Raw genomic sequence first — 27,362 nt, 5'->3', positions numbered from 1 at the left:
GTGAAACCAGGCCAACCAGATCACTCCCATACTTCAGGACCCTTTCCCCTAGGACAGCGCTTCCTGACTCACTGGCCTGAACATTTTTATTTTAATATTTTTCATTTTAATATTTGAAAAACGGAAGGAGACAGTGAGTAGATTCCCAAGCTGCAATCAAACTGAAGAAGACCAACCTGAGACGTCGCGCTCTTGGTGAACTGCTCCAGTTCAGCCTGCAGTGTCCTCTGCTGGTCCTCGTAGACCACAAGCTTTGCCTCCAGCATTTCTAAGTTCATCATAAAGATGAGCCAATTCAAGATTTATAAAAAGACCAATTCATCAAATCGCAATAGTTCTGGCCATTATCCGTACCGTTCTGCAATCTTAGCTCATCATATTGCTCGATCTTCCAGAGGTTTTCCTCGCGCTCCTCCTCCAGGGCTGTCACACGACTCCTCAGAGCAGTCAGATCTGGAGGGGCCATACCAGCCTGATGGTTGCAGGACAAAGTAACAACTGATGTGACTGAAAATCCAATGATCAGAAACCATTATGAGTCATGGTGTCAAGGATTCGATAATCAGCTTGGGGGAAGAGGAAGCCGAGATCGAAGCTATGCTAAGAGTGAGAGCCCCAAGAAACAAACAATTACAATCCTGCATGGGGCTGAAGAGTCACCAGTGCCCCCCATACAGCCAGGTATAGAGAGTCCAGTGAAGAACCAAACTAAGACAAAGGCCTACTGTGCTTACTGTGAGAGCAAGGAGCATTATTTCAGTCAATGCAGTGACGTCGCCAAGCTTTCCAAAGATCAACTGAAAGAATGGATCCAGGCTAATAATCGGTGCTGGCGATGTGCTCGGCAACACCAAGCAGCACAGTGCACATTGAAGAAAGCCTGCAACATTTGCCAGAAGAAACACCTATTGGTCCTTCACGAAATAAATACAAGAGCAACAAGTGGGAGCATGAATACTGCCGTTAGAGAAGAAGCCTGCCTAACTAGTTCCACCTCAGATGCCCTCTACCTTGACCGTCATGGAACTGGGAACAGAGTCCTACTGAAAGTTGTGCCAGTGCTCGTACAGTATGGGAAACGAACTCTGGAGACTTTTGCCATTCTAGATGGTGGGTCAGAGAGAACTATGCTTCTCCCTGCGGCAGCTAAGTTCCTGGGTATGAAGGGCCTTCCTGAAGATCTCCCACTGCGGACAGTACGTCAGGACATCCAGGTGCTCCATGGCCATGCAGTGTCTTTCAGCGTCTCCCCAGCTACCAACCCTGAGAACAGATACAACATTGCAGGAGCGTTCACAGCTAGCCATCTCAGCCTGGCCCAGCACAGCTATCCTGTTGATCGCCTGCAGAGAAGGTTTCGACACCTCAGAGGGCTTCCCATTCCAGCTTTGAAGGGAGCCAAGCCCTCCCTTCTCATTGGATCAGATCAGCCTCATCTTATCACCCCAGTGGAGCCTGTCCGGCTTGGACCACCTGGGGGTCCAGCAGCTATCCACACAAGACTCGGGTGGACCCTCCAGGGTCCTGAGAGAAGCACGGGGTGGTTCACTGACGAAACCCAGTGTCTCTTCATATCGTCACCATCGACTGGCGATGAATTGTTCAAGCACGTCAAAAGGCTTTGGGAGATAGATACAATCCCCTACCGAAACGAGAAAGAGGCTACTCGTTCAAAGCAAGATAAGCTGGCTGTTGCGGTGCTTGAGACCAAGACTGTCAGGACCAAGGTGGATGGAATTTCGAGGTATGCCACCCTGTTGTTGCGCCATCCCAACATGCCACAGCTCAGTGCTCCAACTGATTCAGTCATGCCACTGTTGCGTAGCACAGAGAGACGTCTCCGTAAGAACCCTATTCAAGCTAAAGCCTATAAGGTGGAGATGCAAAGGCTCATCGACTCTGGCACTGTGCAAGAAGTGGCTTCTGAAACCATCCCACCAAAAGAATGTTGGTATATTCCTCATCACCTTGTCAGCCATAATGGGAAAAATCGCCTTGTGTTTAACTGTTCACACCAATACTTGGGACAGACCCTTAACCAGTACCTTCTTCCTGGACCTACTCTTGGCGCTTCCCTGCTCGGAGTCCTGCTAAGGTTCCGTGAATATCCTGTGGCGGTTAGTGGAGACATCAGTTACTCAAACGCTTGAGCAGCACTCAAGCGTTTGAGTAACTGAGCAGAAACTAATATTGATGCTGTACTGAGTGCTGCAAATAAATACCTCTGAATCAGGACCATCCTCCTCCCCTCTTCGACCTCCTCCGGTATTCTAATCGATACCCCATCTTGAACCGCTGTAGCACCTAATTGAACCCGTGCAACCACTCCTGTTTACAAGTTGTCGGAAGAAAGAAGGCGCTGGTGGTTAGTAAAGCTGAACTGTGGATAACATCCTATATTTTGGTCTTTAAAAAAAAAAAAAAGAAAAAATATAGCCTAAATGATGTTGTGCTGATGATAATTTGCATTGTATTGCTGTGGAAGGGAACACACAGAACTTTGATCAGAACATGTTTATTGATGCCAACACACAGTTGTCAGAACGTTCCCTTAAAAAGCTCTCTCTCACACGCACACACAAAATACTTAAGCACAAACAAAAATAGCACACAAACTCAAAATGAAACATCAAAATATTTAAATACGTCACATTCTCGTAGGTGCAAATGTCGTCGATGGCTTGGTATAACAGTTCCCTGACCCATCCGCACACCATCTGGTTATACGCCTCCAAACTCTGGTAGCATTTCCGGTCCTCTGCGTATGTATGGACTAGGCGAAAAAAACAGGTAAGACCACCAATGAAGCTCAACTTTTCCAAGTGTCGCGCATTTTCGTGTTCATTAAAGCAGCTGTAGGCAGGAATGAAAATAAGTAAACGAGTGTAATTGGAGGCTGACGCACAGGTGGATCTCCGGTCCTGCCCTGCGTCCCATGTTTGTTAGAGAGCAAAGACCATGACAAAAGAGCGAAAAATGTAATCACAGAATATACAACACTGTCCAGCCTATACTTGAGAAGGCAACTCTACACTGCGTTCCAAATTATTATGCAAATGATGTTTTTGTTTGATTTTCCAAAATACTTGATGCAAATAACAATCAACATAATTTTCAAGTCATTAGCTGTCGAAATGTATTTCAAATGTTATTGAACAAAACTAATGAAAACAGTATTTAAAAAATAAATAAAAAACTTAAAACGCACTGTTCCAAATTATTATGCACAACATACTTTCAAGACATTTTCTAGTTTGTAAAGAACTGAAAAAAGTAATTTGTTGAATCATGTTTACTGAAATAAAAAGCTATTACAATCCAAAACATCTTAACAGGTCAAGTGTCATGTTAACATAGGACCCCTTTGATAGCAGCTTCACAATTCTTGCATCCATAGAACTTGTGAGTTTATGGACAGTTTCTGCTTGAATGTCTTTGCAGGATGTCAGAACAGCCTCCCAGAGTTGCTGTTTGGATGTGAACTGCCTCCCACCCTCATAGACATGAAAATTATGTTGATCGTTATTTGCATCAAGTATTTTGGAAAATCAAACAAAAGCATCATTTGCATAATAATTTGGAACGCAGTGGAGAAGCATCCATCATTTGACATCAGAGATGGAGTCAGATGATAAATATTTTTACTGCACCTTTCAGAATGAAGTAAAGGGGAAAGTTTGAACATTTACTGATTAGGTGACAAGAGACAACAAACCGCTATCTTGTAGTTATGAGAAATAAATCTGTAAAATGAAACGTCATCAGGGTCCGTCTCATTCACATGTCCAGCTGGAATTCATGGAATGCACACTTGAGTTCCGCGAACAGAAATCAGTTGTACTGTTCCTTACGTGATCCTTCCGTGAACACACCACTGTTGTTTACAGCACTGTAAAATAATAAAGATGAAGGAGCAGCGTTTTTCCTCTGGCTTTATTATATCATGACTGTCATGACTGTCAAGCAGCAAACAGCGATCAGAGCGTGAGCATCAAAATGTCCGTTCAAATGTTTATTTCGAGTTAACTGTGGACACAGAAGTCAGTTACAAACTATTATTCTTCTTCGTTCAGGACTCAACGGCAACAGCTACAGATAGAACATGAGATATAACATGGTACATTTGTCCAAACCAGGTGGATAAACATTGCAAATGACATTGAATTGACGTTGAATTTTTCTGTCTGATAAAAGCTAGCAGATGTTAGCCACGGACATTAGCTGCTAGCGGCTAGCGTTTTGCTGGATATATCTACATTATACCGTGATAAACACAATAAAATGAGAAACTTACACGTTTGTTATCATCTCAAAAACAAGTTCCCCGCATTTAATAACACATCCAAGACCCGCAGTAAGCACAAAGAATGCCTTCCAGGCCTTATTAGCATTGTGGCTAATCGGTTTGGCCATCTATAGGTTCACTGTACGCTTCGAATGTGCAATATGACAAACAGCAAAACAAACGGCGTCTTGGTGAGACAACGGAGTAAATACGGTGAGGTCACAAATTACGTGACCAAAGGAGAGGGTAGGTGATTGGACAGCGACACGCCTGGCTCCCGCCCCCTGCACTCTTCGCTCTCTGAGGATGTCAGAACTGCGCGACCCCCAACAGCCTGATTTGCCACAATGCATTGTGCACTGATCAGCGCAGATCATTGCTGCTTCCATCTGGCTGTGCACAAACCTATCCAGTGTGAGCTCAGCAGCTGCCATTTTGCGGAGAACAACAAGCTAACCAACCCCAAAATGGCGGCCTCCTCTGGGCAGTGGCATCTTGGAAATGTCTCTTCTGGTCCAAGCTGCTGCAAACCAGTAGAGACTTCATATATAAACAACAGTGTTTCTCCTCTAAGTGGCTCCTCTTCAGGGGATGTTTTATCACCCCCACCGTGGCAGGAGCATTTCTCAGATGGGCCATGACTGACAACCTGCACAAAAGTGGCGATAATGTCAGAATTTCTGGGTGGAGTCTTTGGCTTTTACTGTCAAAAAAAAAATACAATGATGTCGGGTTTGACGGATGATGAGCTCATTCTCTTTGAATTTACACCTCCCCATGTGGCCCAACGCAAACGTCTCGATCAGAAGTTGCTGTCTACATGAACCGTGAGGTGCATCTGCAGTGAGAGTCCCGGGGGCAACAACTTTGATTACCACTGGGACTCTTAGTTTTGTTTGTTCCGTTATAGTGATCACACAATGTTGCAATAAGAGTCAATCTGTTAACTATTTTTAATAGAGGAATAATTGTTATCAAGTGATTCCAACATAACTTAAGTGTTCACATTTCGAAGACTTTTGAAATTATAATTTAATACACTTTAATTCTTATGAAGGCCATCTAATCTGATCTTCTGTGATCTGATCGTATGTACTACTTCTGTCCATTTTAAATTGAAAATGGGTTCATTTTATACAGGACTTGGGACAAAATAACGGAAACCCCTTTTGTCCAACCCCTGTACCTAACACCAGAGTTAGGTTAATCAAAAAGTTGAATGAAATATGTCATATTTCAACAAAATGAAATGATCCACTTGGCTTTTTGCAGGAACTATTAGGTAAAATAATAAATATAATAAAATAATAAATAGTAATGTAATGTTATTTGAATGAAACAGTGCCAAGAACATCCCGTTCACACTCATACACACTGGTCATTGGTCACCAATGCAAGTAAAGTCTTTTGATTGAAGTGAGCATTCTTTGATTTGCTTCATATAGAACAAACCTTTCAATAACAGTCAGTCACCAAATCATCTGTACTGTAGAGAGTTGAGTTACAGTTCATATTTATTTATATGTTGCAGCTCCCAACTCAAACCAAGAACAATATGAAAATGCACAAGTATTATTAAGTGATATTTGACAAAGCATTGCTGATGCTGTTTCAACCCAAGTAAAATTGGTTCTTTTCAAACAGCCTGAGGGATTTCATCTCTGATAGCTCATCAACCTTGCTCCCATTAATTTCCCAGCACTCAGATAACTCACATTTATAGCCATAGATTATGTTGCCTTCAAACATCACTTGATTGATGATGGTGCAACGACCGTAGATATGCTGCAGTGTGTGTCATGTCATGTTGGAGGTGAAAATGTTGAATAATAGAGCAGCCAGGAAAAATTAAGATATGATATTAAAGAAAGAAAAATATATTGTTCCAGTATGAGCCAGTTTGTAAATGCTTGACATGTAGACTGTTGCTGATTTGATGAGTCAAGTCTCAAGTCACTGAGGTGCGACTTTAGTGTGACTCGAGTCGCCACCTCTGGCTGAAATAACCTTAAGACGTTGAGATGACGTGGGATGACGGCTTCACCTCGCAACTGAAAACATAAGCTGGTTCTGTGGAAGGAGCAAAAGTTTCCAATGGACAAAACCCGGTCTGATCCTGAGTGGTGTCCAGCATGGCCCATAAGAGGAAGACTGCCAGCTACCTGTAGCTCGTTGAGGCCTGAAGGGAGAATGGCTGGAGGGCCCAGTGTGAGCCTGAGGAGGTGGGATGCAGGAGATTCACTGCTCAAGCTTCTTAGGATCGGTGTGTTACAGGAAAAAAGAAAATGTGCCTGCACCATCCGTGAGGGGACAGAAAAAGCTCCTATCTGGATGGATTTATTAAGATGGCCAAACTTCCAAGGTCACTTTCATTACATTCCTTTTCATTCTACTATCCCTTATCCCTGCATAAATTGTGTAAAAGTATGTCAGTTTCTTTTGCATTATTATGGTGTCAACATAGGTTTTGAGAGTAGAGTGCATTGATCATTGCAGAACTTGCATTTAAATTATGATGTAAAAAAATCTTCAGAGAATATTGATTTAAATTATGATTAACATATTAATGAAGCATATTGACTGCATTAACAGATTATAAGAATGATTATTTCTTGTGAGATATTTTTCTTCAGCAAAGCACGGATGGTCTGACTTTGGAAATTGCTGTTCCCAAAGTTGTGCCCCGTTTAAGTTCCCCTGTTAGAGCACATAACCTGCCCCAAATATATTGCTAATATGAGGCAGAGGTACATATGAAACACATACTTCCATATTGTGTGTGTGTGTGTGTGTGTGTGCGCGGCCTTATTAAAGGTGTCACGTTATTTATTAATGTTGGAGGCAATCATTTTTAACCTTGGAATTATCAGAACAGTAAAAGATTTATGTTTATTAGCGCCGTGATTAGGATATTGAAACATTTATAGATGACGCTGACCTCAGTTCAAGCTGGTCAAGAGTCAGCAGCTCATTATCAAATAGTGATGTCTCTTACCTGAACTCAGACTTTCAAATGTTTGTCACGTCCACTTTCTCCTCAGGTCAGAAGTCATTTCTCTGCCCAGGTAAAACTTACACGTTTTAATACCAAAATATAATGGTTCATTTTAATTTTGGTTGATAGTGAGTTCCACATTTTTACTCTTGGAACTGGAGCATTCATTTGTAGATGCAGCATATTGGCACATGCCTCCCCTTCGTCTCTGTTCCTGTTCGCCAGGTGATAGGTCAAACTGTCTTTGTTAGTTTACAGTGGTGTGCCATTTCTGGCTTGGTATATGAACATCTGTGTTCAATCAGGTAGTTTCAGTACTCTTCATATTACTATCCTTTGAAGTGCGCTCTATAATCCACCTTGTGTGTGATTTAAAGAGTCCTTTGTTGAAGCAATGGATTTGTTATGTTTCGGTTTTTGTGTGCTCTTATTTTGCTATTTCCTGTGTTCCGGTGTCTTGTTTCATCCCCTTGTTTCTAGCATGATTAGCAGAGCAGCTGGATCCCATTCCACTGATCAGACTGCACAAATTTCTACACATGGGTTCCGGACTGCACTGCCAGATGATCACTTTGTGTTCCGACGGTAAACTCACTCGACCCTCCCATCTCTTGTTGCTCTTTTGTACATCTCTGTTTTCCGCACACTCTGTCGCCTCTTTAGTTGTTCTCCTCGCTTCTTTTCTTTTCTCATCCAGATCGCGTGTGAGTGTTCTTGTTTCTCCTCACCTTCTCTGTTTCTCTACGCCATACTTTATCTTCGTGTGTGTATGTGTGTATAACCACCTCAGAGAAAGCTGTGTTATTTGGGCCTCGCAAGTTTTGTTTCCGAGTGCGTGTCAGTTGTACCGTGAATCAGGGAATACTTTTTTAGTTCTTCACTTCTGGTGTCGACGTCCACAGTTATTAATTCCTGTTTGTGTATTATTAGTGTTCATTGTATTAAAATTCATTGTTAACTCCTACGCTCGTCGATCATGACAGAACCATCTGGACATGTTTCGGACCCACCAATCGTTATCGGTTTACAGAAGGCTGTAGGCGTCCAGGGCACGAGGATCGCGACTCTCAGAGTGTCCTGGAACAGTTGCAGAACATTTCGGCCATGCTCGAGCGCTTTTTGACCTCACCCGCAGAAGCTGACACTGCTGCTACTGTCCCAGTATAGCATGCTACCAGCGTTCACCCCGTGCCGGAGGTTTATGATGGTAGGCCAGACTTTTGTACGATTTTTTTTTTTTACAATGTTCTCTGGTATTCGACTCTCAACCGTCCCTTTTCCAGACGGACCGGGCCAAGATCGCCTATTGCATAAACCTCCTCTGCGATAAGGCCATAAGGCCATCTCTCTATAGGAGTCAGACTCTCCAATTTTACATAGCTTCCAGACATTTTCTTCAGAAATGCGACGTGTGTTTGACGCTCCTTTTAAGAGCAGTCCTCGTGCCTATAAGCGCCTCAAAGCACCTCGTCACTTTATCTCAGGATTCCCCTGAGGAATCGGTCTTTGAGTTCTCCATACGTTTTCGCATTTTAGCCAGTGAAGCTGGTTGGAACGAGCCCACACTCATGTCCATATTCTCCAATGGTTTGGCTTCGAATATTCAGGACCAACTGTCCCTCTGAGATCAGCCTAACTCTCTGGAGAAACTTATTTTACTTGCAATAAAGATCGTCAATCGCATTGAGAGAGCATACCCAAGGGGTCCACTCATCACATGGTGTTGCCGTTTTCCCCATCTGCTTTTAGTTCCCAGTCCGAGCCACCAACCAATACTCTGAAAGAATGCCAACTCCGGCTCTCTTGTAGTTTGTGTTTGTGCTGTGGCCAACCAGGCCACATCATCCCCTCCTGTCCGGTTCGTCCAGGAGGCCATCGTCTTCCACTCGTCCCCCGTATCTCTCCTATGAGATTGGGCAATTATTTTCACTGCATCCTTACGCAAAGGAGAGACTAGCGCACCTGTAGAGGTGTTCATAGACTCCGGTGTTGACGACAATTTCACACCAATTTTGCTAAATCTTTGTCCCTTCCTCATCAGATTGGACTATCCCCGCTCTCTATCTGAGATTGAGAGCGGGGATAGAGAGCAACCCACTTCCTCAAGCCACCTCGCACCTGAGGCCCACACTGAGGTGATGTCCTATCTGGTGCTTCCAGGCTCCTCATCTCCTTTGGTACTCGGTTTTCCCTGGCTTTTTCTCCACAACCCCCAGATTGACTGGACACATTCCAAAATTTCTGAATGGAGTACTCATTGTCATTCCCACTGCCTCAGATCCGCCTCCAGCTATATGTGTATCCCGCCTTCTCCTTTTATTTTCCATACTTTCGGTTTCCTTGTATTTGTTTCCTCTTCCTGTGTTTCCTCCAGCTTCCCGAGCGACATGGCTGGCAGCAATAGTAGAATCAACACACCATGGATATCCACACCTTGGAGCCAGCTCACGTCGCCAGATGGTTTCTTTGCGTCGTCACGGTAAACTCCTTTGTTGTCCCCCTTAGTCAGGCTTAAGTTTAATTGCCTGTTTTCTGTTTCAGGTTTTTCCTTGCCCCAGTTTGGAGGGTGTCGGTTTGTTACCGGCCATGCTTTCTCCTCGCAGAAGTCTGTCGAACAATGGGATGGGCTCTGGCTCGAGTATGTGAGTAAAGATATCTCTACAACTATAAGGCTCGTGGCTGATGCTGTCATTTGAGGTAGAATGTTGAGAGATAAGTTGGAGTTATCTTTTGTGTTGTTTGCTAATCTGTAAACAACTTCTCTGGATCCACTGTAACATCTTCTTTCATCGTCTACATCAAAACCTACCATTTGCTCTGGGGGTGCAAGACTTCTTCAAGTTTAGTCTTAGGGCGGGCACAGCCAGTGGAAGGTCTTCACAAGACAATCTTCCTTAAGGTGATCCGGCCCCAAACATGTTTAACACCTCTGATATGTTTGGAAATAGCTTACTCGTAAATAACGCACCCTACAGATCCAACTTCATTACTGGGCAGAAAGATAAAGTTGCAACAATAGAAAGCTTTCAACAGCACTTACTTCTACTATACTGTCTTCCACAAGTGCATGAATGAAAATGGGGGGCCAGGCACCGGTATACACTTCCTAAAATTGGACGGTATGCTGCCAACTACTGGGTGGCGAGTGCATGTGTCCTTCTTCAGCGCTAGAAGGACACAACCACTCAGAGGAGCTAAGCACACTCAAGGAGAAAGCACCTCAGCTGAGGGCGATATTGAGACACAATGTTCAGTTATGTCGAGTTTAATTTGGTTAACGTTCCTGGACAAGTTTAGCCACTTCTTTTGCATGGTTAGGTTTCGGGTGAGAGGCTGGGGGACACCACGAAATGTCCCCACAAATATAGCAGCACAAGTCTGCACTAGATTTTGTTTAATTTCTCAGGAAATTTCACTGAGAAATTCCCCGAATGGCATTGTTGGTTTTCTTTTTACAGTTTACATCAACATCAACTTCATCATCTGCTTCACCCGGTAACTGCCCTACATGCATGCAGAGTGATGCTACTGATAATACTTTGTGTCTTTGATGGTCAATGACAGCCTCTGATGTATTCAGGGGGCTTCAGAAAACTAAACAGAAAACTAAACAAATCCAAGACACCCCCAGTAAACATTGACATAAGATCCCAAAAAATTCATTGATGGTAATTGATATTTAAATTTGTTAAAAAATGCAGCTTTACTCTGAAAATGAAAATGCATTTCTAAATTAATGCTTAAAAATTTTGAAATGTAATTTAGAAATTGATATATATATATATATTTTTTTTTCATTTTTTTAACTGTAGCAGCATTGGAAAATTACAACTGGAATGTAATTTTCTTTTTTATTTTAACTGTCAAAATCAGAATGTCACATTTATTTATTTTTTTTAATGCATGGAAGTATGCAAAAAAAATGCATTTCTGTTCCTGTTAATGTTCCTAATGGTCATGATTTGAACACACTGATTGCATTCACACAGAAGAAAAGCTTCACTTTAGTCTTTTTTCTTGTTTAAATTGTCTTGATTCAGTACATTACTTTGTGAACAATGTTATAAAATGTGCTGTACAGAAAAAGGTTTGAAATCTCATTCACTCTCCTTTCAACTTCTTCTGCTTCCCTGACTTCCTTCCAAAAATGGCGGTGCCAATTTTCTGTTGTCAAATAACAGAAAGACATTTGTACCACTGTACCAGCAGCACTGCAAAAGACAAATATTCTCAAATTATATATTGCTATACCTGAATCATGTACTGCAAGAGAATGTTTTAACTATATCATTTACAAAACATTGTAAATACGGCACAGATTCATTCAAACCTGACATAAGCTCCACTTACTAGTTCAATAAAGATTCAATTCAGAAATATATAAAGTAATTTGAAATGACCTTTCATCCCACTTGTGGGTTCTTGTCATTAAATGTGCCAATAGCAGTCTGGTCACATGATCAAGTCCACGTACGAATGCAATAAAGTTCTTTTGTCGAAGGTGTGCCTTTGAGCAATTCACTTCCATATCAGTATAAATCCTCCTTAGTTCTTCACTCTGTGCAGGGAAGACCTCACATACACCCTGGTGATCATTGATAGAAGGTAAGTGCTTTGCTCGATGTTTTGACACTTTTTTACTACTTATTTTATTTTTACTACTTAAAATAATTACTTCAAATATGATGTACACAGAATATTTTATGTGCTGTTTAATTGCTTGAAAAATGTCTACATTTTTATTACCTTCAGTGCAACCAGAGAACCAAGGAACTGATCGGACTGAATAGTAGAATGAAGTGGTCTCAGGTTAATTTCTGAAGCTAGAAATTTGCTCTGTGGTTATTTATCAAACTATTCCTAAGGCGACCGATTAATACTCATTTGTTCTATGTATTAATCACCCAATTATATATCTGAGATTTTCACAATTTATTTCATATACATTTTTGTCTTATTTAGTCTCTGGGGAAAACTCTGACATCAGGTTTGTAGGATTAACTTTTGATGGCAGACTGTGGTTTTGTGGTTACATTCATCAGACGGTGAGAACAAATAAATACAGGCACTGGAAAGACATTGTTTAAAAAAAAAAACAAAACAGAAAAACATCCCAAACCGCCATCATTCAGTTATTCATGTTGTTGTGTTGTTTCTGTTGTATTTTATACAAGGTTTGATGTTGCATATATCAACGCACGGACCCCTAGTAATTTCAATCCCTTGTATGCAATCCATATGGCAGAAGTGGCAATAAAAGCTACCTTACCTTCAACAAGACACTACAGTTGTTTGCCCTTATCAATTTTCTTTCATCAATACACTACATGAAAGGAACGGACGCATGAATATGTTATGAAAAGTTCATTGCTGTAAATGTCTAAGACACAATGTTTGGACACAAAATCTGTAAAAGCACCACCACCCATAACTAACCCTCCAAAACACATGGCTAACCAGAACCATCACTCTGAACCAAACCGGAACCCAATTATATTGACCCAGCCTTCAACCTCAAATTGAAGCTTATTCTTGTGGTCCAGCCAAATGTCCCCACAAAGTCATATGATCCTCACAGGGAATTCAGGAATTGTTCCCCACAAAGTAGGATAAACCCAGAAGTGAACCGGGAACAAACAGGAACAGAACCAAGTAGTAAATCTGGGGACAGAGAGCAAACGAGAATCACAACACAGACACAAGAGAACGCAGGACAACGCAGGAGTCAGTCACTCACAAAGTAAAAAGTCCAGGAACACAAAATACACAATGGTGAAACACTCAATCGTGGTGAAATACAGTAAAATAGTAAAATAAAGTAATGTAGTGGTCAAAACTCACGAAAAAGGAAAAGGGAGAGTGCAATAAGTACAACAAAAATGGGCTGGTGGTGGAAACACACACACACAACTGAGAAAAGAGGGAGAACAAAGGTAGAGGAAACAACGCATGGCAGAACAGACCTGACTAACAGATAAATGTAACTATAGATGCTCAAAGATCCAAAGGGAAATTGGAGCAAGAATAATCAAGAAATAGCCAAGTGACCTGGGAGCATTGAGGACGTGGCTCACAGCACTGGGACAGCAGTGTCTGAGCAGGTCCCAGGTGTGTGTCACCAGCAGATCATGACACATTACTACAAGACGGTGCAAAAACTGTCAAGGTTCAGTTGTACCCCTTAACTATAGTACACACTATTTCATTGTCCTCTGGCCTTCTTTTGCAGTGACTCACATTGCAGATGTCCCTCATCGCCCCCAGTCATTGATGCAGTTAATTCTCCAAGGGCATGCAACCACGACAATGTGAGGAATCAAATTTGTCCAACACACATCTTGAAAATACTGAACATGGCAAATATTGGTTAACTAATGCTACAATTGATGCATTTTTGTAGTTCTCCCTGGATATGCCAGATAAGAAGTGTCAGGCTCTCAGCAGGTGAGGAACCCCAGCAACTGACTCATACAAACAGCATGAATTTCAAAGTGCAAGTCATTCCAGCAACAGCTGGATCAGACATGCTAACAGGTCAGGAGAAAGATGGTTCTCAAACTCCAGGAACTTCATTTATGAGCCCATAAGTATGACCCCCCAAATAATAATAATAATAACCGTAAACCACTCCTTTACTGGCATTCTCCTGGTTGTGGAAGGCCCAGGTCATCAGGGTTACATAACCCTTTTCAGTACAATCCGTTCCAGACGGCCGTTCGAGAAGCGATTTGTTTGAAATCTGAATCATTTTTTCCCATTACAATGAATGGAAAAAGCAATAATGCGTTCCAAGCCTTAAAATAGTCTTTTGTAGGAGTGAATGTAGAGTGTCTGCTGCAGGTGGCTGTTCCTCTATGTGTGTGGCCGCTGCATGTGGGAGGGGTTGCCGAGTGAGTGAGGTCTCTCCAGAAGTGAAGAGGTGCCCGGTGCGTGTCCAGCTCTGAATGTGCGCTTCTGTGCAGTTTGGCTGTGACAAAGTCATAAACCAAGTCACGCTCTGTCCCAGACTGGCCTCATCCCTGTCCCAGCTCCAGCCCACAACAGGACATCAAACCCTGGAGTGAGCGCTCCAGCACCTCCCCTGTGACACTCTACCACGGTCCAGTGCGGAGACAGGAAAGGTTTTACACCTCAATATGAAGAAAAAACAGTCAGTAAATGGAGCTAATGGGACACGTCTGCATACAGAGGCTGCGTTATACATAATAACAAAACGCGTTCTTCTGGCTTTTTCGGGGGTGTTCGAGTTCTGGATTTTCGTTCCTAATCCGAAGCAAAAAATCTCAAATTTTTTGAAACCGAGCTACCACTGAATCCAAATGTTTAGACCATTAACCATTACCATGGATTAAGAAAGTTGGTTGTGTGAACATACGTGACAGTACCGTTAGGTCTGTCTGGAGCAGAAAGAGACAGCAGAGAACATCTTTGGTGACGTTAGAAGTATTCCAGAGTTCAAGAACCAACAGCTTCCTGTGCAAGGAAAAGAGTGGAAATCACTAGCTCAATTAGAAAGAGGGGAATGTCACACCAAAGTTACAGTAAATGTTGGAAACGAACATTGTATTCAACACTTATTCACAACATGTGCTAACTGAGCTACGGCAACAGTTCAAAGAGCAACACAACGGAAAAGATGCAGCACGTGTGGCAGAGCCAAATTATAGTTCCTTTTCCTGATGGGATGGAATTCAATCACTATACAGTGAATCCTCATTGTGAAAGCTGTACATAATGTTGCAATTGAGTTACAACAGGTTTTATCTGAACGGGGAGGTGCAGTGCCAATTCCGAGGCCTTTCAATAAGGTGTGCACGGGAAGTTCAATACATCCAATGACACCAGTACTGTGTTTGAGAACATTAAATACATGCATCCTTATAACAACAGCTGTAATCTGTGGCTACAGATATCAGTATGCTATGTCTTAGTATCAGTTTGGTTGTTGTTTGTGAACAGGGCCTGTTTCAAGAAGCTGGTTTATCAAAACTAGTGAGAAGAATGGATGAGTTGGTTGTCCGACTCTGATTTGCACAACTCATAGTTAGTTTAACGGTTAGTTCAATCAACCTAGAGTCAAAGTTGATCTGCCAACAGCCCGTGTTTGATGACATCAGAAGCCCTCATCAATGTAAGCCAGATGATTCACCATGGCAACATATTAAACAAAATGTCACTCCTCCAAGGTCAGAGATGGAAAAAGTCATGAATGTTTATGCAGTTAGTGAACACATGAAAAAAAATGATGTCACCTAGGTCAATGTTATGTGTTAACTAGAGAGAAAAAAAAGTTGCTGGCACGCACCCTAAAGATCCAAAACAGACTTGTTTGTCACCAAAAAAAAAATAATGGTGTAGTGGTCTTCTGGGTAGTGTAGTGGATCTGAAATCGGATCATTGCACTGAAATGCAATATTCACTTTTGCTTTAAAAAGCGTTTAAAGGCCCTACATTCATGTCTTAAAAGAGGAAAATACAGTAAGTTACAGTTATGCTGCACATCCAGGTTTTCATTTGGGAATGATGAAGAGTGATGATCAATGGCACACACACAAATACACACTCGCCCACACACACATATATATACAGTATATTAGCAGGTGAACCTTTTATTATTGTTCGTAGCTTTTATATTCTTGGTATTTTGTTATCCTGTTGTTGATTATTATTTTAAACCGTGAAGCATCTTATGAGCCCTCTCTGTGAAAGGTTCAATCCAAATAAAGTTCACTTATTTACTTACACACCACTGATGAGCAGTCGCTGCAATATCCAACATGCAATATCCAGTTTCAAGTGGCGTGTGATAATGCTGCCATATTTATTTAATATAACTAATCAATGTAATTAATTGAACCAACACACAAAAAACATACAAAAGGAGGCCATTCTCATTTTGTCATCGCATATCCAGTATTAACCCACTAGATAGCAGGTCAAGAAGTGTTTGTTGGCGAAAAAGCTGGAAAAATGCACCTTACTGCCATTTATTCATCATCATTAATGCTTTTGAGGATGCAAAAAACAAGTTAAGTTCATAGATATTTTTTATTTTACAGATCTGCAAAAAATCCTCACCAAACTGGGGCTAGAAAAATATTACCCCAACAAGTTCAATGTTTGCGCCCTCTTGGAGGTCAACGGCACCCCCATTGTGAAGAAACATCAAAGTTAACAGACTATTTCCTCACACGACTTGTAGAAATCAATGCTGAGTGTAGGGACTGCTCATCATTAAAGGACAATAAAAAAAATGACATGTTTGAGAGAAACGGTGGAGAAGAGCACTTTGCTGGAAACGAGAACGTTCATCCTCTGGACCTCATAGTTGCTCTGTTCCTCTGTGCTGACAGCTGTTTGCAGCAGGAAATGGCCCTCAGAATGTCAATGTGTCAGTTTTCTCTTCCTCTCTTGTTACCACCCACTGAGAACAGTCAGTGCACACTCATGCTTTGGGCTCTGAGAGGAATCATAAAAGAGTGGCAGCCACATGGTTTGTCAGAGTCAAGAGGGTTCAAGGAGAACTACATCGTCCGGGAAGGAATTCCTCTCATTTCCTTTGTGAGGCTGAAAAACTGCTCCTTATCCAAATCTCAGATTTTAAATCAAGTCCTGAGTCGTGGCCAGCAGAGTCACAACATGTTCATCCACAGAGAGATGGAGGGAGGAGAAGTGGAGAGGAAAATATCTGCTGGTCTGGTTGAGGTTGGTTGGTTTCTCCCCAGTGGAAGAGAAAATCTTGATGTTTTCTCCAATCCAGTTGCATTTGCAAACCTGCGAGGAGACATCTCAGAGTCCCAAACACAATTCACTTTCCTCATGGAGGTGTCCACTGCTGTGTTTGTTTTCCTGGACAGAGTGGAAGAGGCTGAAAACCAAACTCTCAGATCAGTGGAATATCTAAAATCCAAAATGTTCCTCGTGGTGAATCGCACTAACAGTCGTGAAAACATGGAGACAGTCAAGAAAACACTGGAAGAACTGGAGTTACCAAAGAGGAAAGTAATAGTAAAAGGTTCTGGAGTTAATACACTTGGGTTTTCGAATAAACTCAGGGAAACTATTAAGATAGTGGCTTCTGGTTTGAACCACACCACAAGTGTTGAGAACATGTGTGACACTGCCATTAGCTTGGGTCTGTCTGTGGATGAAGATCAAACTCTGCAGCAGAAAGAGACAGCAGAGAAGATCTTTGGTGACGTTCGAAGTATTCCAGAGTTCAAGAATCAACAGCTTCCTCTGCAAGGAAAAGAGTGGAAATCACTTGCTCGATTAGAAAGAAAGGAATGTCGCATCAAAGTGACTGATGTTGGAATTGAACATCGTAAATGTGAGATCAGAGCAGAAAAACAGAAGCTTCAGGAAGCACAAGCAAGAAAAAAGCTCTCCAGTGGAGTCACCATGTTCATTGAAACATTATCCAGTGATAAAGAACAAAGAGACTGTTTTCTGAGATGGATGCAGTTCTTGTTCAACTGTCATTCACTACACGTGCTAACTGAGCTACGGCAACAGTTCAAAGGGCAACACAACAGAAAAGATGCAGCACGTGTTGCAGAGTTGGATCAGAAGTTAGTTGACAATTCATTGGGACTGGAGCATTACATGAGAGAAATGGGGCTGATTTTTGAGTTCTCCTCGCCTCTCCAAAACCTTGAGAAGCTTCCAGGTCTGGCTGCAGACCTGCTGCTGGATGGTTATCCATTAGAGCTCCTGGATGGAGAAGCCTCCAACATCCCTCAGAGATGGATCTCACATGTGCTGATGGAGCTGCACCAGAAGGTTGGAGGGAGAAGCCGACTGTTGGTGCTGACTGTGTTGGGAGTTCAAGGGATTTCCTGTCAGCAGTGGGCGCTGCACCAGAGGAGCCTACATGCTCTTTCTGAAGGTTGGAGAGGACATGCAATGTGGCTTTGACTTCATCCTTCTTATCGACACAGAGGGTCTGAAATCTCCTGAGTTAGCTCAGCTTGATGACAGTTATGAGCACGACAACCAACCACATCACCATCATCAACCTTGCCATGGAGAACGCTACTGAGATGAAAGACATTCTGCAGATCGCTGTTCACGCCTTCTTGAGGATGAAAGAGATTGGGAAAAAGCCCATTTGTCATTTTGTGCACCAGAATGTAGCAGGTGTTTCAGCTCATGGAAAGAACACAGCAGGAAGAAACTGTTTGTTGGACCACCTGAATGAAATGACACAGATTGCCGCTAAAATGGAGAAGAAGCCTTCTGTTCAGGCCTTCACTGATGTGCTGGATTACAACGTGGACACCAACAACTGGTACATCCCAGGACTCTGGCATGGAACCCCACCAATGGCACCTGTCAACACAGGTTACAGTGAAGCTGTGGCAGATTTCAAGAACAAGCTTCTGGAGAGTGTGAAACACAACCAGGACAGAGAACTCTCAACAATTCCAGAGTTCATTGAATGGATCACAAGTCTGTGGAGAGCAGTGAAATATGAAGACTTCATCTTCAGCTTCAGAAACACCCTGGTGGCTCAGGCCTATGACGACCTGTCTAAAGAGTTCAGCCAGTGGGAATGGGAGTTCAGGAAAGAGATTCTCTCCCAGAGTGGAGAGGCAGAGTTAGAAATCCAAAATGCTGATCATGACTCAGACTTGTCTGCTTTAGTGAAGTCAAAGAAAACAGAGCTCATCGACAGCATTAAATCACAAGAGACCAAGATGAGAGAGAAGCTAAATGGCTACTACAAAAGAAAAGACCGACATGTGAAACTGATTGAAAAATACAAGTCTGACTTCTCGAACAGCATCACAAGTCTTTCAAATGAGATCAAGTCTGAAGTCAACACAAACCTAGACTCTACACTGGAGAGGAAGAAGGCATCCATAAAGGTTCAAAACATTCAGGGTGAATCCAGGACGATGATGGAGCAGGAGCTGATGAAGCTTCTGTCAAATGTTCGAGACCACACAATGTCTGATGAAGAACTGAGGACTGAGTTTGATAAAATGTGGACTTCAGCCACTGAAAATGTGCCTCAACAGAAGGCAAGAAACATTTCTGATCGTGTTCTTTACCAACTGAAGGAAAATCTTTCACGTCAGAATGTGAATGAACTATTCTTTCATGTTGGAGATCTGAGTCAACATGGTCGAGGCAAGTTCCAGGTGAGAAATGAACACATTGACTCAAACTTGAAGAAATTTCTACGACTGTGGGGTGATGAGCCCCAGGTGTTTACAAATGAAGTGATAGAGCGTTGAGAAAAGTTCATTGCTGATAAATCCCAAACAAATCAGGACTACAGTGATTCATTCACCAGAGAGCTGCTGCAGGAAGTTGATCAATGTCTTGAAGACAGTTTCAATCGTCACAAGACAAACAAACAGTTTGGATTTCAGCTGAAACTTCATATTTGTGGAATCGCTGCGAGGAAGTTCCAACAGATGCACAAGAGATTCTTGTCCAATAATGATCCAAGATTGCAGCTGGAAAAGCAGAAGGAGCAGTGGTTTCAGGACTTCCTGGACTTGTACAGAGAGAGGGACGACTGCCAGCGCAAAGCAGAGTACTTTGTCACCCTTTGTATCAAACCAGCTGTGGAGGATTACATCAACAGGTCACTGGGAATCAACATTGTGGATGAGGTTCTGACAAGTTCACACTCCGCAGTGTTCAGCTCTCGCTCCTTCTTCCAGTACAGCATCCTGAAAGAGTTGCTCCTGCAGGATGACTTCAAGGCTTTGGTCAAGTACTGTGGTGAATATGAAAGGTTTGTCAAGGATTGGATACGTCAGCATGTTTCACAGAAGCTGCAAGAGAATCAGACTCTTCTTGAACTCAGGAGAAACAATCTGAAAATAATTGTTGAGAAGATCAGAAGAGTGATAGAAGAGGCAGTGAGAAACTCACCAGATGACAATGAAAACATCACAGAGCTTGTTGATGGGATCCGCAGGAGTCTGATGAAAGACATGTCAATATCTGAGGAGGCTGTCGAACGAAGCTTGTTCCAGATCCAAACCACAAGTCATCAGTTTGGAAAGATGGTTTTAGAGTTCCTTAGTGAGATGACAGAATCCTTCCACACTGATTTCTTAAAACCTGAGGACGTCACAGAAACTCTGAACCAACTTCCTGTCAAACCAGAAGATGAGCTGTTCAAGAGGGTCTTTGGTTGTGGCCACCAATGTCCGTTTTGTAAAGTTCCCTGTGAGGCAGGAGGCAAAGGACACGAGAAGCACCATGCTTCCATCCATCGACCTCAAGCTTTTGGAAGATATCGTAATATAAAGAGCCGAATATTAGTGGAAGCCCTCTGCACAACAGACATGACGACTGGCAGGAGATTTAAATCACAAGAGACCAAACAAGAGTTTGTCCCTTACACACAATATGCAGAGTATTATCCAGACTGGAACATCCCACCAGATGCCAGCATACAAGCATCTGACTATTGGAAGCATGTTCTTGTTAAATACAACCAACAACTGGCTCAAGAGTTCGACGCCAAACCAGCCAAGAGTCCAGAACTCTGGAAAGAAATCACAGAGGAAAAAGCTCTGAAGGGCCTGAGAGAGGCCTTCAACATCAGTGAAGAAGACCATTAGTTCCCTGGCAAATCTCTGAACAACTGTTTAATTCAGTTATCAATCTTGAGGTGAAAAAGAAGGGGGTAAACTGACACTGAAAACCTTTTTGGCAAATACTGAAATGTGATGAGTTCACACAAGTGACATTGTTTGATCTTTCCCGGCTCTTTAAAAAAAAAAAATGTTGGCAATGCACTTTCAAATTAAGCTTTTCAATTTCAAATGAAACAGTTCATTCCAATTACAAGTCTAGTATTTGTGTTTTCTCACATCTAAAAGATCTAAGATGATTTGGGCACTCTCTGCTGATTTCTTTTACCTATCATGGTTTTGATACAAGTGTAAATGAATTTTTGTTTTATTAAGAACTGTATTGCCATTCAAATTGTTTAAATATACAGTATTAATTCAGAATTAACATGTTTTTTTTTCGTTTTTTTTATTCTGATCATCGACACAGTTGTATACTGTGACAGAGTGTGTGTGTGATTGTTGGTAATAAAGTAAAGAATCGTAACAAACTGACTCCTGACTCTTTTAAGATCTTGCACAAAAGCATTTCCATGGGGTGGAGCTCCAGTGTTGCAAATTTGATTCATTCATCACCAGAATGTGTCCTGTTAACTGTAACCACATGCTTTCTTACCATGTACTTCTTTAACATCCAAATAAGTATTACAGGTTCATATTGAATTTGACCTTTGACCTTGTTTTCAGCAAGCATCACTCAGATCAGATCAATGATCTTCGGCGAGCTTCGTGGCTGCTGAGTCACAGACTTCAGGCAGATTGACACATAACACTCTTAAAAAAAAAAAAAAAAACACATTATTGTGAAAAAAAAATCTGTGCTCGGATAGTCAGGAAGGCTCCTCCCACCACATATAAGACTCCCCTGCTCCCACCACTCTGCTTTCATTAGCTGTATTTAGTCCCTGAATGTTTGTATATATATATTTTTGGAATAATCCACTCATACTGTTTATTTGTTTAGTCATCATACATTATACGATCACTAGTTTATGAGCTCTTTTTCGCAGGACTCTGTTGGTGGGTGAGCAACTGTTGTGTCAAGACCCCATCCCAGTGTGACTGTTTTTCCTTTTTGTTCAGTAAAGAAAGCTGAAAAAACCTGAAACCAGAGTGGACACACTCTGTTGGACCAGCAAAGGAATAGAGGGGTTACACGCGCGTTGTCTCAGATGGCCACCTGCAACCTGTGGCTCTCCAAGACGGGCCTTAAGGAGGCGGAGAAGGGGAACGTCATCGGCGACCCCATTACTGACGACACGCTCTTCTGACCCAACGTCTCCGAGTACCTGGAAAAGTTCGAGACTCAGAAGTCCTCTGCCACGCTGCCTGAACACTTCCGCTTCTCTCAGCGTGGTTCCCAGCCGTCGTCCTCTAGCTCCGGGGAGCGCATGGGACGTCGAGATGTCCGGGTGGAGTGAGCCTGGAGTGAACCCCAGCGAGCCTGACCAGCCTTCCACCTCCTCCGCTTTTACGGGCCTGCCAGTGTCTGGTCCTGAAGGCCGGCTTCGAGCACATACTTTGGGCCCGCTAGCTAAGGAAGCGAAACTGGCGCTAGCTCTCCCGACCGGCAGCCATTTTGCACCGCCTGGTCCAGTTGCTTCAAGCGCGCAGGTGAGTGCGGGGTCACATGGAAGACTCCGTCTCCCAGCTCCCTGCTGATGACGTCACCGGCAGCCCAGTGCAGCTGCTCCGAGCGCTCAACTGGGTACCGAGTCAAGCAGAGGACTTCATCTCCCGGCATCCCTGGCTGATGACGTCGCCACTGTTGCCGGAAATTCATGGCTTATGGTGATAAAAGCGAGACGGGACGGCGGCTGAAGTGGTCTGTCACAACCAGAACATCAACACTGCGATTTTTAGAATCTTCTGCTGACCAAAATTCAACACAGACTAATTCCATTGGTGCAGTTGTTTTGATACTTTCAAGAGGCGCACGGCCATCTGGATCAGGTGTCTTCACACATCGAGAACAATGCTTCACATGGTCTCTCACATCACATTCCACAGAATCCCAGTAGAAGTGTTGTTTCATGAAAACATGTCCTGTCTTGACCTTGGTGACCAGCGTCATCATGACACTCTCGTAGGACATCAATCCTCAGTGACACCGGGACCACAAACTGATGTTTCTTCATATTGGTGGCTGGGTTTTTAGACACCTGATAGAGTATACCATCCACAAGAGTCAATTTATCCCACTGTCTCAATATTGTCAGAGCACCCGCAGGTTCGTGCAACCTTTCTCTCCTCGGAGGTCTGTGTCCCCTTTCAACGTAATACAGAACTCTTGCCAAATTAACATCAGTCTGCTGATAAACCTTTTTCCTGTTTGGCAGCGCAAGACACAGAGGTACGGTCCATGTTCACCCGATGGTGTTGACTGTATCAGGCTGAGTGGAAAAAGGAGCAGAGCGGTGGGAGTAGGGGAGTCTTATATGTGGTGGGAGGTGCCTTCCTGGGCGGAGAGCCAATCAATCGAAGTCTCAGGCCGAGGCCAGTGCCTCGATGTGGATTAACCAATGGCGAAGGCCGTTAGAGGGGGGCACACATATGAAATAGAACATACAGTTGTGTTTTTGAGAATATTTGAGAATGACAAATGTGTTTTCAGTTAACCGTCTTCGCTTTGACTCAACACTTTCTGCTTAACTGACAACGCAGAGGTTTGTTTAATGTTTTCTGAACAGTTAATGAAAATAAATAAATAACATGAACAAAAAATAAATGCTACTTGGTTGAAAAACAGTCTCCTGATCATGGAGTGGACTGGTCTGACAATTCAAGCAACTTGAAATGTTCTAGACAGTCAACATTTTTTTGTTTGAACTGCTCTTTTTCAATCACAAGGAGTCAGACCGTACTTCATTGTCACTTTATTGACCGTTTATTGAGTATGTTCTCGGTCTGAAAGAAAAGAACACTGGCTGTGGAAAAAAGAAACCCAACACATTAAATACATTCAGACTGTAAAAAGAAAAACAAGTCATAACAGAAGCTATATTATTGAAAGGATTTACCTCAAAGAGTAGGGCACCACCTTTGAGTTTGGTTCAAATTAAAGTATTAGAATGTTTAGATTTGTTGAGATGAAATCATGTGCGACGCTAAACGCTCACGTCTGCCCACAAATATTGCCACCAAGGGTCGTGATTCATTCATAAATGTCCAAATTCCTGTGGCTTAAATGTATAATTCCAGTCACACACACACACACATCAGTGCCCACCTTCAGTTCTTCGACTCTGCCCATCCATCCATGAAAGAAATGTATGTTTTATTCGGATCTTTTGGGATTATTGAGTAGTTGTTAAAAACACAGGAAATGGCCTTGTTATTTAGTGTGATATTTCGAAAAGGATCACGGTAAAATGCATGAATTTTAAAAATAAATGCAGAAGAGACATACGCCGGACACGAGCCGACCTTAGTCCTGTGTCACTCTATTGGTTGAAAGTCACTCTGCCAACCTGTGATGATGCATCACTTGAAAATGTTTACTTTAACTTTAATTTTCACATTGCAGAGCACTTGTCTTTAAAAATAACAATTGATTTCAAAACCTTTTCAGCACCCATTACTGCACAGGAAATGCATCAGTGGCTCATAATGAAACAGGAAGTGAAGGGTGGGGGGGTGAGAAGAGTTTGTGCAGAGTGATAACAGGAGCATGCTCATCACAGAGCATCACTGAACCTCAGAGGTGAGTGGACATGTTTAACTTTTGAGGGGAAACTTTCCCAACATCAATCTGATCATGACCATGTTTTAAAGCATGAGATATCATGCCTTATTCAGACTTTCCAAATTATTATCATCTTTCCACCCTGAAACTCTATTAGCTATCACTGTGGCTTTGGCTCCATATTTCAGTCTTGTGTGTGTGTGTGTGTGTGTGTGTGTGTGTGTGTGTGTGTGTGTGTGTGTGTGTGTGTGTGTGTGTGTGTGTCTCTGGCTGGACTAGACACATTTGTGGCGATCAATTATTGGAAACGCACCTACTTGTGTGCCACAGTTTGTTTTCTGGGAACTTTTTGCTGGTACCCACAACAATGAAACTCACAATCTGAGGATGAAGACTTCAAATTAACTGGTTCATTATAACTGGGTTCCAGTTTGGTTCAGAGTCCTGGTTCTGGTGAGCCATGTGTTCTGGATGGTTAGGTTCAGGTGGAGAGGCTGGGGAAAGGGGGATGGGACGGAGAGGTCATGTGTGCGTGCCACAACCCAACAAAGAGGAAAATAATTCACTTGAATGAGAAACCTGTCTCTGTGTCCATCTCTCTTCCTCTGTGTGGACGAACCTAATGCAGAACACTGGGCGTGTTCTGAAAGCAGAATCAACATGTCTGAAACACACGAGACGAAGACTGACAGTGGTGCTCCAATTGGATCAATGCTGCTGTAATAGTCTAAACAAACTGATTTTTCTTCTCATACAACATAGACTGTATGAACAGAAAAATATTTGCTGGTTCTTGCAGGTTCTAACTGCTTGAGAAGGTTAAGAGAATACTGAGAACATGGCGGCGGTGAAGGAAGAAAATGACTTTGCAGGTACTTTCAAATCAGCATGCAACAATTGTCAACAGCTCTTTGAAAAATCTCTTTGATAAAATAGAAAATATTTGAAAATTTATTTGAAAAATCTATTGGAACGCAGCCGACGTGAGAAATCCTCTGTGTTGCGTCTGTACATGTGCAACCAGCCGTGTCACATCACAGCTGCACCAGAGGAGTGGTGGAAAAAGGAAAGTGCCGGCTGGGAACACCGTCATTTGAAGAGCACAGTGGGCGCTTCATTTGTCTGAGGTGACAATACTTTCTGATCAAGTCACTCGCAATGACAAGCTCAGTATACTGATGTGTGACTCTGACTCACTTTGATCCATGGATTGAACGACATTGAGGAAACAAACCTTCATCAATGTCTTCTGACGGCATGTTCTCTTCCTCTGCTTCGTTCAAACCAGGACCACCTAAAATCAGCAATACACATGGGCTAGATTCAAACATCAAACTCTTGCATCACAATGTGTCCGGGGGGCTCAGTCGTGCTCCTGTCTGCAATGTCAGCAAGATGAAATGTCACCAAAACATTCTGTGTCGTGCGAAAGAACAGTGGAGGAGGGGATATAGGTATCCGTTTTGTTCTGGAGCTTGGCTTCGTGTGCATGCCGTGCTGGGAGGAAACTCGTCCCTATGGTCTTTGCCTCCATGTGAAACAATAGCACAGCCTGCTGGAGGGCAGAGCACGTGTGGCATAGACATATAAGTTACTTAATATGACTTCAGTTCTAGGAACACGTGAAGCCCTCTCACAGTTCACCCAGCATGCACCTGTTTTTCTGCTACCGACTTCATACAGGAGAAGAGGCAGGGGGTTTATGAGAGGGGAGGAGCCTACATGGGCGGAGAGTCGCTTAGCCTCAGAGTGAAGTAGCCAATATCAAAGTCTGTTAAAACGAGAGGAGTGGTGGAAAAAGGAAAATGCCGGCTGGGAATACAGTCAGACTAACAGCACAGTGAGCAAAACGCTCATCGTATTGGCCTGGCATGGTGTTGACTGTATCAGGCTGAGTGGAAAAAGGAGCAGAGCGGTAGGAGTAGGGGAGTCTTATATGTGGTGGGAAGTGCCTTCCTGGGCGGAGAGCCAATCAATCGAAGTCTCAGGCCGAGGCCAGTGCCTCGATGTGGATTAACCAATAGCGAAGGCCGTTAGAGGGGGGCACACATATGAAATAGAACATACAGTTGTGTTTTTGAGAATATTTGAGAATGACAAATGTGTTTTCAGTTAACCGTCTTCGCTTTGACTCAACACTTTCTGCTTAACTGACAACACAGAGGTTGGTTTAATGTTTTCTGACCAGTTAATGAAAATAAATAAATAACATGAACAAATAATAAACAAATAAATTCAGTGAACAAACTCTTTCCTGTAAACTAATGCAGTACAGACCAGAGTCCATCCATGTGGCTCAAGAGGTCTCAGTCAAATAAAGACGCAGGAACGGAAATGCTTTTTTAATAAGGAAGGCTTGCGTGACAAAACAACATTCTGCTCTGATGGGTTACACCCACTGCTTTGTCTCTTTCACTTTAAGTTTGATATTTGCCTGTCCTGCTCATGTTACTTGAAGTGCTACTTGCTTGAAAAACAGTCTCCTGATCATGGAGTGGACTGGTCTGACAATTCAAGCAACTTGAAATGTTCTAGACAGTCAACATTTTTTTGTTTGAACTGCTCTTTTTCAATCACAAGGAGTCAGACCGTACTTCATTGTCACTTTATTGACCGTTTATTGAGTATGTTCTCAGTCTGAAAGAAAAGAACACTGGCTGTGGAAAAAAGAAACCCAACACATTAAATACATTCAGATTGTAAAAAGAAAAACAAGTCATAACAGAAGCTATATTATTGAAAGGATTTACCTCAAAGAGTAGGGCACCACCTTTGAGTTTGGTTCAAATTAAAGTA

General features: G+C 42.6%; 1 pseudogene; it reads left to right on the top strand.

The window, feature by feature from the left end:
* The first annotated feature begins 1,127 nt into the window (after nt 1-1,127).
* On the top strand, nt 1,128-20,869 carry LOC128751467 (interferon-induced very large GTPase 1-like; annotated as a pseudogene).
* Nucleotides 20,870-27,362: the final 6,493 nt, after the last annotated feature.

This window comes from Synchiropus splendidus, chromosome 1, assembly GCF_027744825.2.
Source record: "Synchiropus splendidus isolate RoL2022-P1 chromosome 1, RoL_Sspl_1.0, whole genome shotgun sequence".
Classification (NCBI taxonomy): Eukaryota; Metazoa; Chordata; class Actinopteri; order Syngnathiformes; family Callionymidae; genus Synchiropus; species Synchiropus splendidus.
The sequence above is the reverse complement of the archived record's forward strand: the minus strand, read 5'-3'. Positions and strand labels throughout refer to the sequence as shown.